The sequence below is a fragment of the Camarhynchus parvulus genome, chromosome 3 (genome assembly GCF_901933205.1).
Source record: "Camarhynchus parvulus chromosome 3, STF_HiC, whole genome shotgun sequence".
In the NCBI taxonomy this organism is placed as follows: domain Eukaryota; kingdom Metazoa; phylum Chordata; class Aves; order Passeriformes; family Thraupidae; genus Camarhynchus; species Camarhynchus parvulus.
The window spans coordinates 37,591,707-37,606,041 of NC_044573.1; positions in this window are offsets into that span (position 1 = coordinate 37,591,707).

The following is a 14,335-nucleotide window of genomic DNA, read 5'->3' on the forward strand; positions in this document are numbered from 1 at the left end:
CAGAGCTACAGACAATATTGCATTGCTAGAGAGGAAGGCATGGACAAAAGTCACTGTAAAGTCAGCAAAAGCCAAGAATTAAAGAAATAATCCCAAGCTACGCTGGGTACAACTGGATCAGGAAACCAGAGGAAAAGCCTCAAAAAGCCTGGACTATGGAAGCCATTTAGGAGGTGCAATGGTGAACCCCAAATATGATGCAATGAATCTTAAAAATAGTCACTGATTGTGGCTGCTACTTCCTACACTGCTACCTCATTCTTGGTAATAGCTGTAGCAGAAAGCTACAGCTTTCCTTGGCTTATTCACAGAGAAATAAGGGAAAAGGGCTTCAGCCTACTCCTGACAGTCTTGCAGCCCAGAGAGTTGCCCATCTTTGGAGGAGGTCTGTGTAGTATTGTCTCACATTCAACAGCTCCTTTTCCAAGCTTATTTAAGAGCTTAAGGGAACTCAAGCAAATTAACTCAAACCATTTATTAAAGAGGATTTCTGGAGATGGTAGATGGTGGAGGAGGAAGACCATGCAGGATAGTTTATGCCATTCACAGATGGGTATGTGAATTGGTCTGTGCTGCTGCATGGTGTAGGACAGGCAGAGGGAGGTCTCCTAATGTTCTTCCAAAGCTCTGGTACAGGAACTTGGGTAATTAAACATGCCAGAGTAGAGTTAGGTTGCATCATTGGCTAACAGGTGCTCACCCACACAAATGACTGGAGAAGAATGTGAGTGGAAAAGACAGGTGAAAGCCACTAGCCCGTAAATGTGATGTGCCTCTTCTCCCATGATGAGTTACAAAGAGATGCACTACTTGGGGATTGGACTGCAGGAAACAGACTGGGAGATGCAGGGCTTTGTATAGAAGGACATAAAAAGACATGAAGTGACATTTAATTCCTTAACTTTTCTTAGCCCTTTTCATTATCCAAAGTGAACCTGAGAGATTCAAAACTCCGGTGGATACTTTTTTTGACTTTGCAATTCAGGGAGTGAATTACAAAGTAGATATAATAATACATATGATTTTTAATGCCAATTGATTGGCAACTCACAGTAGCTAAGCTTTTTGAACAGTTAGGCTGTAAATTCATTGTCTAAATTTGTTTTCAGAGACAGTCCCTGAGGTGATTAGAAACACGGGAATAAATTCATAGTTAGAATGACCTATTTGCAAATAATTTCTTTAAATTAAAAAATGGAGTTGATTTGAAGAGAAAACAAATCTCCTGTAGTGAATTATTTGCTCATATCTGTTTCTGAGGTTTCTCATCTCCTTCCATAGATTTCTAAGCCTTTATGCATGAGTCACTAGCAATATGATGAAACAAGGGATTTGCATTAAATAAAAATTTCCTCCATCTTTTAAGGCACATTTCGTCGCTTCTGTGCTTCTATCTTTTCTCTCTACAGAAAATCAGAATAGAAAAAATATGTATAGACTATATACCTAATGATATCCTGTGAGGATGTTTTTTCCCACCAGACATCCATATTATTCATATTGTTATTTATGAAGCTGTTACTGATCAAGAGATTTTAAAATAATTTTTTTCATCCACAACATGTTTTAGGGACTTGTTTTGGAGAGTTTGCTTTCCACGGCAAGGTTCCTCATCAGCGGATGTTTATAAAAACGATAATGTGTGGTTTTTATTCTTTGACAAATTGTCTTGTTTTTTCATAGAAGACTGACAGTAACTCAGAATCCAGTTATCTGTTTATGCAGTTTTTAACTGCATTACTTTCATAATGATATGCTGTATGTGCTATGCATGGATCCAAAAATACAACAATACAATAAATTAGAGAAAGATGATGATTGATTTAAGAGACCTACTGTTTTTATCACACTCTGCTACTGGCATACCAGGAATGCGGTTTTAACGTTCCACTGCTATCAATATCTTTTAGATAAGCTTTAAATAACCACTGGAAAAACACTTTGGACAGTTTTATGAAGATAATAACAGCAATTAAATCATGATTCTTTGGGGAGAAACCCTTAGCAAACCACAGATGAAAATTCCTTCATGAGATCTCTTCAGCTGCATGTGCAGAGGCAGAGAAACCCACCACACGAGCAGGATCAATGGGGCCCCTTGTTGGGCTGCAGCTGGCATCACACCCCAGCAGGTGTGCAGGATTTGGGCCTCTGTCAGATTCCCGTGCTCCTGCCTGCCTCTTGCCCCATCCTTCTGGCAGCTGGAGAGGCTGCCCCGCTTCTCCCCCTGGCACCCGGCAGCTGTGCGAGGGCTGCAAGGAGCCCCGCTCCCCCTGCACACAAGGATTGCTCTTCATGGCAAAGGCAGAGCCTGGCTGCTGGGCATGACAGTATCTCTGTGCCAAGTGCTTGGGCTGGGCTTGGGAGTGCCCCTGTCTGTCCCGCCAAACAGTGTATAGATCTTCCCCAGGTACTGCCTTGCTGAGTGCCAGGGTGGGGTTTTTGCATAGTTTCTTTCACTCAGGGATGAATTCAAAGTCAAACAGCTAGAAATGCCCCACTGCAGTGGTCCACCACTTGTTTTCTGGTGGATTATGCTGGGCTTAAGGCAAAAGTGGCTCTGACCTGCAGTCTTGAGGATTCTGCAGTGGGATGCACAGCTTTGCAGGAGGCTTTTTCTTCACAAAATGTGAGGATGGGCACAGATGTTTAGTGCCTTTGGGTTTTCTCCCTCTATCCTCTTAGAAGGGTTGTCCCTACTCAAAGCTAATAGCAGCAAATATGTGGTGGTTCCACCCTAGTGACAGAGAATGGGCCACCCACAGGAGTCTGTGCTAGCACTGGCTAGCACAATGGCTGCGAGAGAGCAAACATCCCCTTAGCCATCACACACAATCCCAGTGGAAGAGTGTTGCTGTGAACTACAGGTGCTGCAAGTATCCTAAAATGCCTGTTGGACTAAGAGTGATGAGGCATGGTGGGATTCTGTCTTTGCCTGGGACTAACACCCTGAGCGCTTTACCTCTGGTGAGGTACTTGGCACTGCTCCTCCAGGCATGGGTGAGTCCTGTCATTTGCTCTTTATTCTCCCTAGGACAGCAGCGGAATAGGGATTCACCATCTGACTAATCCCCCAGATTTCTTAGTCTCTGCTATCCCTTGCAGCCACAAGTTGAGTCCCAAGACCAATCTGCATTTCTGTTTGGAGTCTTCTAAATGTGAGTCCTGCTGGCAAAACTTAATGGCTCCTGTTGGCTTGGCACACCCTGGGCAGTAGCAGGTACCCCTTGGTGTTAAAGTCCTCCTGTTCTCTAGGATTTTATTGAGAGGTGCTGCCTATTCCAGCCAGCAGCCCGGGCTGCAGAGCACTTTCTCACTGCTGCCAGTCAGTAGCTAATGAATTTGATGGAGATTTGCACTGCAATTTGCACAGAGAGCAAGTATAATACCACTGGGAGTGGACCTCTGACTTTTCGTGCTCTGGACACTGCAGCCCCACAGAAACAGGGTGAGCAATGGCAAGTTGCAATCTTGTTTCAGGTGTGTAAAGAGAGTTTGTGAACCAGAAAAGCTTTGGTAGAGAAAGAGGAGAGAACATCATGAGCAGAGTGGGAATACCACAAAAGCATGACTAGCTTTTCCTGGTGGGTACAATTACCTAAGTCATTGCTTCATTTATATTCCTCCCATACCTAGCTGAGTGCTCACCACTTCATGGTGGCCTCCCAAATGTCCTAAAAGTTGTCACTTTGCTAGCTTCCTCCAGGAATAAATAACCCAAGCAGCTAACATGGATTTGTGGCTATCTGAGGACTGCTATTTTTATGGGAAAAAGCTGGGCATTATGCATGTAGACAGCGAGTCAGCAGTGAAGCCAAAGTGAGGAATAATGGTGCCTTTAGAGCTTCTTTTCCAAATGCCTGCCATTAGGGTTTTAAGTTCTGAAAGGAGCTTATTGCTTTCAGGCAGGACTGTTTTACCACAAGAAAATTGGAAAAAGGAGGAAGAAAGAAGAGGGAGGGGAGAGGAAAAAAGGGAGTCTTGTATTGTATAAAAACAATTGAGACAGTGGAAAGTGGAATTGGTTACTAATGATCTGTGGCTAAGAAAGCATTAAACACATTCAGACTCCAGCCTCTGTGATGATAATACTCAGTGGGTGAGAGGAAGGCAACGTGAATGTCAGTGAAGTAGGGAAGAGCTCTAGTCCCGCTGCAGCGCGGTGCGACTGTCACCCCAGTTTCTGTGCTCAGCCTGAACCAGGCTGCCTCCTGCCCATTGGGTACCAGGGATGTGCTCCTACATCAGCGATCAGCAACTGCTCTCCTGGCTGCTCCTTGTGGGAAAGCAAACAAACAAGCTTCTGTCTGATGTCTGTCCGTTTCCTCTGGAGTCCTGCTGAGACTTCATTTGAAAGTGGCTTGTGAGGAGCCTCATTACAGCAGGGAGGAGTAGGTGTTACTACTGCAGGAGCTGCTGGATGAAATTCTATGGCTTGTGTTTCACAGGGGGTCAGGCTATGTGATTGTTGTAGCAGTTCTTGCTGCCCTTAAGATCCACGTCCTTGTCTGCTTTAGCAGGGCTGGCTTACAGCCTAGGGGCTGTTACACAGGGGTTTTTGTGAAATGCTGATGTTTTGGTCATCCTGCTGCCTGTGACTTTAATTTATGCTGCTCAGAAGAGTCTGTCTTATGTACTGGGTTCATATGAACTGCTTTATTTAAATATTTTTTTAAAATATTTGTGATGACAATACTTTTGCGGCCACAGCCTCTGTGGACACAGAACATCTGTGACACAGATCTTTGCATTTCATGCCTGTGGGACATGTTCCTCATCCTCTCAGTAGACCCCTTGCCCTGTGCAGCTCTTCTGAGTGGTGTGTCCTGAGAGTGTCCCTGCCCTATCCCAGTGTCCCTGCACTGCTCACCCCTGCAGCCAACAGCAGGGCAGTGGGAAGTGCAATCTTTCTGAGGTCTTTATGTTTCCTGCCTGCAAATGTGTCAGTCAGCAGTGAGGAAGGCGAAGGCAGGTGTGTTTGCTTTCCCAGCTCTGCAGACAGGCATGGCTGCCCTGGAGTTGCACAGGGATAAGTGCAAAATCTGGCACACAATCCCATGTCAGCCACTGCATCCTCAGGTAGGGGAAAAACTCATGAATAGATCCCAGTAACACTTCACAGTTCACACAGTGAGGTGCTGCCAGACAAACAGGTTTTGTGTCAAAACCTCAATCCTGTCCCAAAAACTGAGAACATCTGGATGATTTCCCGACAAGGGCTCAACCCTGCAAGATGGCCAGGCTGGCTGTATTTCATGAGCCAAAAGTGAAAGAATACAGTGGCTAGGTAACCAGGTTCCATTTGGAGATTCTCATTTTATTATTTTGCTAAAATATCCTATAGTTTGATGACTTCAGTCACAGGCTGCCTTGTTTATTTGCTCTGCTGCTAAACTGTGATTTCTGAAATCACTCCCTGTTGGGCCTTTTATAATTCTCAGCTTCCCTAATAACCTTAATTTTCTGTCACAATTTTCTTTTCCAGTGTTAACACCTGCTATTTTATTCCTCTTTGTAAACTGGAAACTCTTATGGCAAGTCTCTCTTCAGTAAAGTGGTTATGGTGAACTGACATATCCTAATAAAATCCTGTGTTCATATGGAGCTCAGATACTGAGGAAATTTGAAAGGTGTGTGAAACACTTTTCTATTAAAACAATGAAAAATCATTCATCTTCAGTAATATTGTATAGGAAAATTAACAGTAAAAAAATGGTATGGTCATTCCAAGTCAGACTACAGCTTTTGACTTTTCTTGTATATCTGAATTATTAAGGAAGAAAAGAAAGAATCCATTATATACAATTTTAAATGTAATTAATATAAAAATTATTTATATTTTTTTTACTGTGGTAAATAATACAACTGCATGACCCAGTAGACAGTGGCCCACTAGGAAAGCACTTTTGCTGGGAAATCTTCTTTTGCTGTCTCAGATATGTGAGGCCTAGCTGTGCTAGTTCTCACCATCACACCAGAACAAAAATTAGGTTTCCTTTAGCAGACCTGAAATTTTTTGTGTTGCAGATAAAACCAACCTCAGCTTATGTACCATACTATGTTTCTGCACGAAATTGTCACCATCTTGGTCTAATTTGCTCCCGTTTAAATGTAATGAAAATGCCTGACAGTTACAGGCATCACTCAGTTTACAGTGAGGATGCATCAGTCAAAGCTGGCTCCCAAGATGGAAAACTGCATCAGTGTAAATCTTGGCATGACGTCAGTGGCATGACTCTGGATTTTCATCAGTGGATGTTAGAGGGTATTTCCTTCTTTAGAGAGTTGTTCCAGTCTTCTACAGAAGGGCAGTCCCATGGGGCACTTGTTTAACTTCTTTTGCTAGCTCTGAGGGAGGAAAATTATTTCCTTTAGACAGGGATTTTATCTGGAGTGGATTCCCTCTTCCAGTTGTTTTGTATCATAACCAGTAGAGGAAGAGACTTTCCATAACATCTTCCATAATAGAAAGATGATACAAGAAACTGGAGTGCAGAGGATAATGCAAAAACAAGACATTATGAAAGTAGTCTTTGTCCAGGATGAAAGTTGCTGCTCTCCAAGCAGGCATCCTGGAAATAGCTATTTTCAGCAAAGTTCAAATACTCTTACTTCATGTGCCTTTTCTTCATGTTCACAGGTCCATCACTGATGTGCATGCATTGCTTGTGATATAAGAATTTACAATGATTTATGGCTCATCTTTTTATCATTTGTTTCTACCTTTGCTATTCCTGTTCTAAAATGAGGGCAGTATGTTATGATGACTTTGAATTTGTGCAAAGAGGGAACAGGAAGCTGTGACTGGTCTAGTGCATTGCTCAAGTGAATTTCCTGATTACAAACTGACTCCTAAGAGTGTAATTAACCCAGTCATGCTGAATGTGTACAATTAATTATTTGTACCAGTATACCCAGGAAGTCCAATTCAAGGACTGTGATACAGATAGATACAGAGCGATATGAAGTCCTTGCTCTACAAAGCAAACTCTTTGGATATCGAACAAGATATGCTAAGTAGTACAGATCCCTGTTCTGAGGTCATATCTTTTTATTTAAGTTTAGCTCTTACAAGCTTTATTTGACACTTTCTGCTCCTTTCAGTGGATGGACAGTGAACAGTCATTTCCTATCCACTGACTTCACACCATCACGAGTTTTCAGAACTCGTGTAAACCACACCATAGCTTATCATATTTGGTCCTTCTCTGAGCTTTAGCCACCTCAGATATGTCCTTTGTGTCCTTTTGTTGAGATGAGGTGACCCTCACTGAAAAACATTCAAGATGTAGATGAACAGAATCAAAATTGTTTTTGTCTTGTTTTTTTTACTGGCATTTGAGTTGTTTTTTAACTGTTGCTGAGCAGAGCTGATGCTTTTGCAGAGCTGTCTATTGTAACCTTGAGCATCCGCTATTGAATGGTAATTGTCACCTCAGAGTCCATAATTTTATTTCACTGTGAAGGGTATTTGTTCTATTCTAAGTGCAGACTTTCTGTTTCACATGTTTTGGCCCTTTATTTGTCCCTGCAGATCTTTTCCACTTATGCTATGGCTGCTCCCATTGATGGGAGACTTTACCCAAAGAGTTGGAACATCCAGTTGTATTTTACTTGACTGTCTCCTCTGACCCATATGTTAATTAACTTCAAAAAACTCAGATTTTATAAGGCATAATGCTCCACTACAGAACTGACATTGGCTCTTCCATATAAGTTGCATTCAGACATATATTTGTCCTTTATCATAACCTTTACCAATTTGTGCACTAGAGTTACAGGCTTGCAGGTCTGTAGCTCTCCAGATCCTCACCAGTGTCACATTTGCTAACCCTCAGTGTTCAGTGCCTAAAAATCAACATGGGAGGTTAGGTACCGCTATCAGTGATACTGCTCTTACTTCCTTGAGCTTTCTCAAAACTCTTGATAACTATCTTCCCATCCAGACAACTCATTAACACTTGCGTTAGCATTACAACAGCCTTTCCACAGTCAGCTATGTTTCAGATAGATCCTGTGCAATATTGCCTGCATAAAAGGCTTCTAGTGAGGAAGTATCAGCTGTTCCTTCTACATGATCCTAGAAACATAGAATCATAGAATGATTTATGATTTAGACATTAGAGATCATCTAGTTCCAGCCTCACATGCCATGGGCAGAAACACATGTCACTAGAGCAGAATGTCCAGAGCCCCATCCAACCTGACCTTGTACACTTCCAGGAATGGGACATCCACAGCTTCTCTGGGTAACCTGCTTCAGTGCCTCACCACCCTCACAGCAAAGAATATTTTTCCAAAGTCTAATCTTAACCTGACATCTTTCAGTTTGAAGCCATTCCGCCTTGTCCTGTCATCGCATGCTCTTGCAAAAAGTCTCTCACCATCTTTCTTGTAGGCTCCCTTCAGGTATGGGAAGGCCACAGTGATGCAGGTATTCACTCTGCTTTTCTGCAGCAGAATTATACCTTGAGCATTCAGCCTGTCAGTGGGCTCCACAGACTGCCTGGCAGGCTTTTTGCTCTGATGTTGATGATTCCTGTGGAAGGGGAATTTAGTACTATGTTTGATTGCTCCAGCCAAATGTTCTTCAAACTTTTTTTTCCCCCTGGCCTGCCTAATTATATTTTTTGCATTTAATCTGCCAGGTTTTATGATCCTTTTTATTTTCTTCATTTGGATACAGCTTCTGCTTTTGAATGATGCTGTCTCAAGTCTAATAAACTCTTTTACTTCCCAAATCTTTAGCTCACTGCTCCATCACACCTGCTTTTTTTAATTGTTTCTCAAGTTTTTCCTAACAGACAGTGTGCACTGGAGCTCTGCTTTTAGTAGGATGTTCTTTGGTAATCCTTGTGCTATCCATGAGGATTTTGCTCTCTCAGATAACTATTTTAGTTTCCTTTTAAACAATTTTCCTCCTTTTCACATACTTCAATTTCTTGAGGTTTAGCCCAGTTGTGGTGGCTTTTTGATCTTTGATGCTCTAAAGAGTATATTTGATCTAAGTATGTCGTGATCATTGCTTTTCAATGGTGGTTTTTCTATGAACATTTAAACCAGAACCTACATAGTCTTTACTGTCATGACACAAGATATGTTGAAATCCTGAGATGAAAAGGTTTTAAGGTGATAAGGAGACAGCTCAGGTACGTGTACCAGGGTCAAGGTGATTGATTTGAAGGTAAAAATGTAGGAGAGTTTTAGGAATATATTTTGAAGTATTCAACTGTTAATGGAAATTATCAGAGATCAGGAAGGAGGGTAGTGGTGTGGAGATGGAACGACTTAGGCTAATATCACTGGAGAAACAGAGCTGGGCTCAGTAAGATACCATAGAGTAACTTCAGACAGTATTGAGAACAAGCAGAGGAGAGGAAATAATGGACCAGGAAAGTAATTTTTGGTAGCAGCACTTAGAATGGATTTGAAGAGTAATCCAGGAATATTTTGGTCAGATGGTGTGGCATGAGGAGATAATGTGACCTTTCTCCATACTAATTTGTTCATGCAAACAAAGCTGCCTCTTTCAAGATGCTGTCAGCATCTTGAAGGCATTTGGAAAACCAGGCCCTGTCTTGAAGGAGTTCATATATTAAAAAAAGATTCAAATCTCAGAAAATGTTAATGGACTAATGCATGAGAGAAATTAAGGATTAGAAATTGTGAGTAGTGCTGATGGTCTTGAAAATATACAGAGTCCTGCAATGCTATATTACTTGTGCCACACTGCTTAGAAGATCCTCTAGGAAAATTAGCAGAAGAACCTCAGGTCAAAATTGTAGCAAAAGGCTAATCCTTCAATTAATCAAATCATTGCGGATGAAGTTTTTTTATGCAAAGGGAGCAGGTAATTTTGCATTACTGTTTTGCACATGTAGGCTTTATTCACTAAGGAAATGTAATCATCAGTCCAGGCAGTGCTTTTCTCCTTTCCTCCCAGCCACTAGCTTAGAAATAAATGTGTGCAGAATGGATGTGTGTGGTAGTAGCTATATTCTTTCCCCCTGATTTATTTGGTTCCATACACGCTGAATACATCAGGCATTTGTTTAAGTGTATCTTTCTAGGTAACTGTGGACTGGAGGAATATTGAACTTGGTATAATACGAATCTCTCAATAAATAAAAAGTCTCCCACTAAATCTCCCTTTATAAAGGCTGAGAAGAGAGATCTGTAGCATTCCACCTGCGTATGAATCGATTTCAATCAGCCTTTAGGAGGTTTCAGGCTGTGTTAGCTGTAGGATAGCACAGCACAGCAGCAAAACTGCCCTCGCATCCCTTATTGACAGGTTTGTTATGAAACATGGAATATTTAGATTGAGGAGATTCATCCCAGTACTGCAGATGCCCAGCCCTATTATCTTCATTTCAAGTCTGCTCTAATGCTACCACAAGCACACCAGCTTTCCCCATTGTATGCAACAGGACACTGACTTCTCCAGATAGGCCTTTCCTGCAAATGAATTAGCTCTTTAAGGCCAGGACACTGAGGGGGATATTTTCTGGTTACTTTTTTCAAGGGCAATTTCTGTATCTAGGAAAATGGGCCAACTTTTCCATTTCAGAATCCTCTGATTCACATATGGGCAAGGTGAGAGGTTAGAGGCTTCATTGTTAATGAGTGAGGCAGCCTCTGATTTTTACACTAATTGAAGCATTTACATTTTTCAGCAGAACTAAAATGCAAAACTAACACATTCCTTGGAGATTTATAACCCCACAATAGATTCTCCTATCCTCTCTCCCTTAATTATCCCAAATTATCTGAACTCTCATGAAGAAGAAAGAAATTAATATTAATATTCCATTTAGAATATACTCTAAAATGCAGTAGAAAATGGAGGCAATAATAATGATAAAGAGGGTAGCTAAGATGATTTGGAATATATAATCTTTCTTCTCTTCATTGCAGCTTTCTTATACTAGAGTAAACCAGAAACACTCAGTCTTGCATTCATTTAGCAAAGCAATTTTTTTTTTTGCAGTAACCTCCAGTGTATGAGTAAAAGCTCAGTAAAATATTGTTTTGTCTGTTAAATGTAATATTTTGGCTCTGCACCTTGATCAGAAAAAAAATAGAGATAAAAGAAATTGGATAACTCTTTTTGAATAGTGTTTGTACATGGGGGGCAAATATACACGTGTGACTCATCACTGGAGAGTAGGCAGGAAAAACAACTAGAAGAAAAGAGCAGCTATAAACTGAGCACGAACTGAAGCAGAAATTATAGTTTAAGTTGAAAGAAAGGAGGAAATTACAGTTACCAGAAGAGGAAACAGTGGGGTCAAACTAATCAAAAACTGCAAATGTTGAATTTGTGTCTATGGACCACAAGTCAGAGAGAGAGAGTGTACTTGCATGAAATTGGCAGAGAGGTGCCACAGAGAAGGGTGGAAGTGGGAAAGGAAGAATCTCTCTTCATTGGGATGGTGAGACCAAAGTACCTGGTAAATGTCCAGCTGGCCACTGACTGCCCAGTGTTGTGAGTTAGAGGTTTGTAGTTGGCCTTTCCTGCTCTGAGGTGGTCGCCAGCTGCTGTGCCAAGATCCTTGCTCTCAGCTCCAGGACATTGACTACAGGGCTCCCACTGCCCTGGAAGTTTGCAGTTACAAGACCTGAGGGGAGGATTGGTTTAGTTTAGGTTTACAGGTGTTCTAAGATGGAAAACAGCCTTGAGAAATGGTCCTTGATGGTAGGATACCATTCACACGGAATGTAAAGTATGCCCAAGTTCAGCTTTAAAATTGAGAGTGTATTATTTTCGTGAGTCCCACAACCACTTCTACATTTTATTCAGTGTGAATTTGTTCAGTGTATCCACTCACTGAGAGAAGTCAGGGACTTTCAAAGGACCCACCACTTGTGAAGATGTTGGCTTACATACACCTGCCTTGGTGTTGCACTGTGGGCTATGATTAAAACCATGTTATCCCATGAAGCAATGTTTGATTTCTTGGATAATATTTTGTGTCAAAATTGTAACTTTTAAAAGGTGGGAGGGATATGAAGTAACTGTACTCTCCTATGCTTATAGACACTTTTCTTCTTACTGTCTTAGTACAATGTTAGCAAGTTGCTGTAAGGGTAGAAGACATCAACTACAGTGAAGCCCATTTGCAAAGCTGTTGCATAGGGCATCACAGATTGGGCCTGAGGATGAATTGTGGGTGAAAAGATTGTCATATTAAAAAGAAACAAAACACTAACAATAGAGAATGATACTAAAAATAGTGAACAGACTTGAGCTCAGCTGTGAATTTGAAAACCCATTTTACTGTTTCTTTTTAGCTGGAAAATAGCCTTTACTGTTTTTGTAACAATTTGCCTGCTCTCTTTTGTTTGGTCAGCTTTCAGAGGCTCAAGACATGTTTGTGAGAAGTATTGAGGCGTGGAGAAATGCATAGAAACTGGTCATGGTCAACATACAATCCAGTTGCTCAGGACTGTGCATGGCTGCACAGTGGTAGTGCTGTGTGTATGTACAGTTGTAGTGCAGCTGGGGGATACTGTGGGTTGGATATTTTGGGTTCATTTTTTGTATAGAGCTTCTGTGAAAGAAACTTGTGTTTCTCAGCCTCTCCAACAAGACAAAATATTTGGGAAGGAACACTAGGTCCCAATGAAGTGTTGTTCTGTTCAATATAGCAACATTCAGTCTCAGGAAAAGCAATTTTGTGATCCTGCCTCCTTGGTTTTATTTAAAAGTCAGAAAAATAAAACCCAAATTGAACCAAAACTCATGGCTAAGGATGTTAGTAGTAGTAAGTAGCTACAGGTTTTTGGTGTGAGTGTGTGTTTTGAATAGTTACTAGCAATATGTGACCTTTAAACATAATGGAATGGGGAAACTAGATTTTATTTCATTTAGTCAGATGTAACAATCAAGAACATTTGCAATCCACCACTGAGAAACAGTAATGTGATAGATAAAGCACTGGACTGGGGTTTTAATCTAGGCATTGTTGTAGAATTTCTATATAAATTTTTCCAAGAAAATTAACCAGAACACTTAGCCAGGACTTTACTATCTGTGAAATGAATATGATAATCCCACATTACCAACCTGTGACAAATCCATTAATATTACTTGTATTTACTAAACAGTTTCAGATTAATTTTTTCTCTTCTTCAATTATTTCAAAAAAATAACTTTAAAAAACCTGACTAAGGATATGAAAGCTATTACATTACATGACTAATATAAATTGACTGACACATTCTAGACTGTTGAATGTCCCTGGATGAGAAATTAAAATAATTTGTTTAAATTATTGAACAACTGGTTGCCCAAACTATCATATGACCAAAGATATCTCTTACTGACTTCTTGATCACTGAAAATCTCTGAAGCAGTCATAAAAAATTATGCATCTTAGTTACATTCCTCATTAATTTTTTTTTCAGTGAATAAGAGATATGAGACTAAAATGACACAATTTTAGTAGTAAAACTGGAGTTTGATTTCCAAATATATTTTTTTATGCAGCAAAAATTTTATGGATTGTTTCCTTGTTCATCATTTAATGAGCAGCAAAATATTCTGCAAACTGCCACAGAAGAAAATAACACATACTAAAGGATGAAGAAGGAAATAGAACAGTACATGCTATAATTTGAACAAAATAAATACAAGGCATCTATGCACGCTTTTTATTGCATGCCTTTTTCTCTATTACTTTGGGTAGAAAGAAATGCTCTACATTTCTTCATGGGAATTAGGATAAGACACTGAATTCCAGATGCTACTTGGTACCTTTTCTTAATTTGGAAAAGCAAGAAATGTGGGAGTTTTCCATTCTTTTTTCCATTTCCTTACAGTTGTCTCCTGTACCTCACATATCAAATCTGCAGTGGTGCTCATTTGCTGGAAGAGTGCCACATGCGAGTGCATGATGGTCTGATGGTGAAAGACTTGCCTTCCTTCCCTTTTCTGGAGATCCCAAAGGCCACCTTTGTCTTACAGTCTCTTTACTATGGGTGTAACTAAAGTAAAGCACTTTGGGATGTTCAGCTGTATAAAAGTATTGCCATTGAAATGCAAGCTGTTTTTCTGCAGAAAAACACAAAAGGAAATAAAAACCTAAATAAACAGCAACAAAAAGCAAATGAAAAGGTTTCCAGGGATAAAACTGTGAACACTGTTAGATAAATAAAACATGAGGAAGAAGGGAAAATACTTCCGGAAAACAAATCAATAAGATTAAAAAAATATATTTGAGAAAGTTGACAGGCTTGCAGATATTTCTAGCTTACAAGGTATTTGCAGAGAGAAAATATGATGAATCAAGACACTATCATGAAAGTAAAAACCCTAAGTATTAAAATTTTA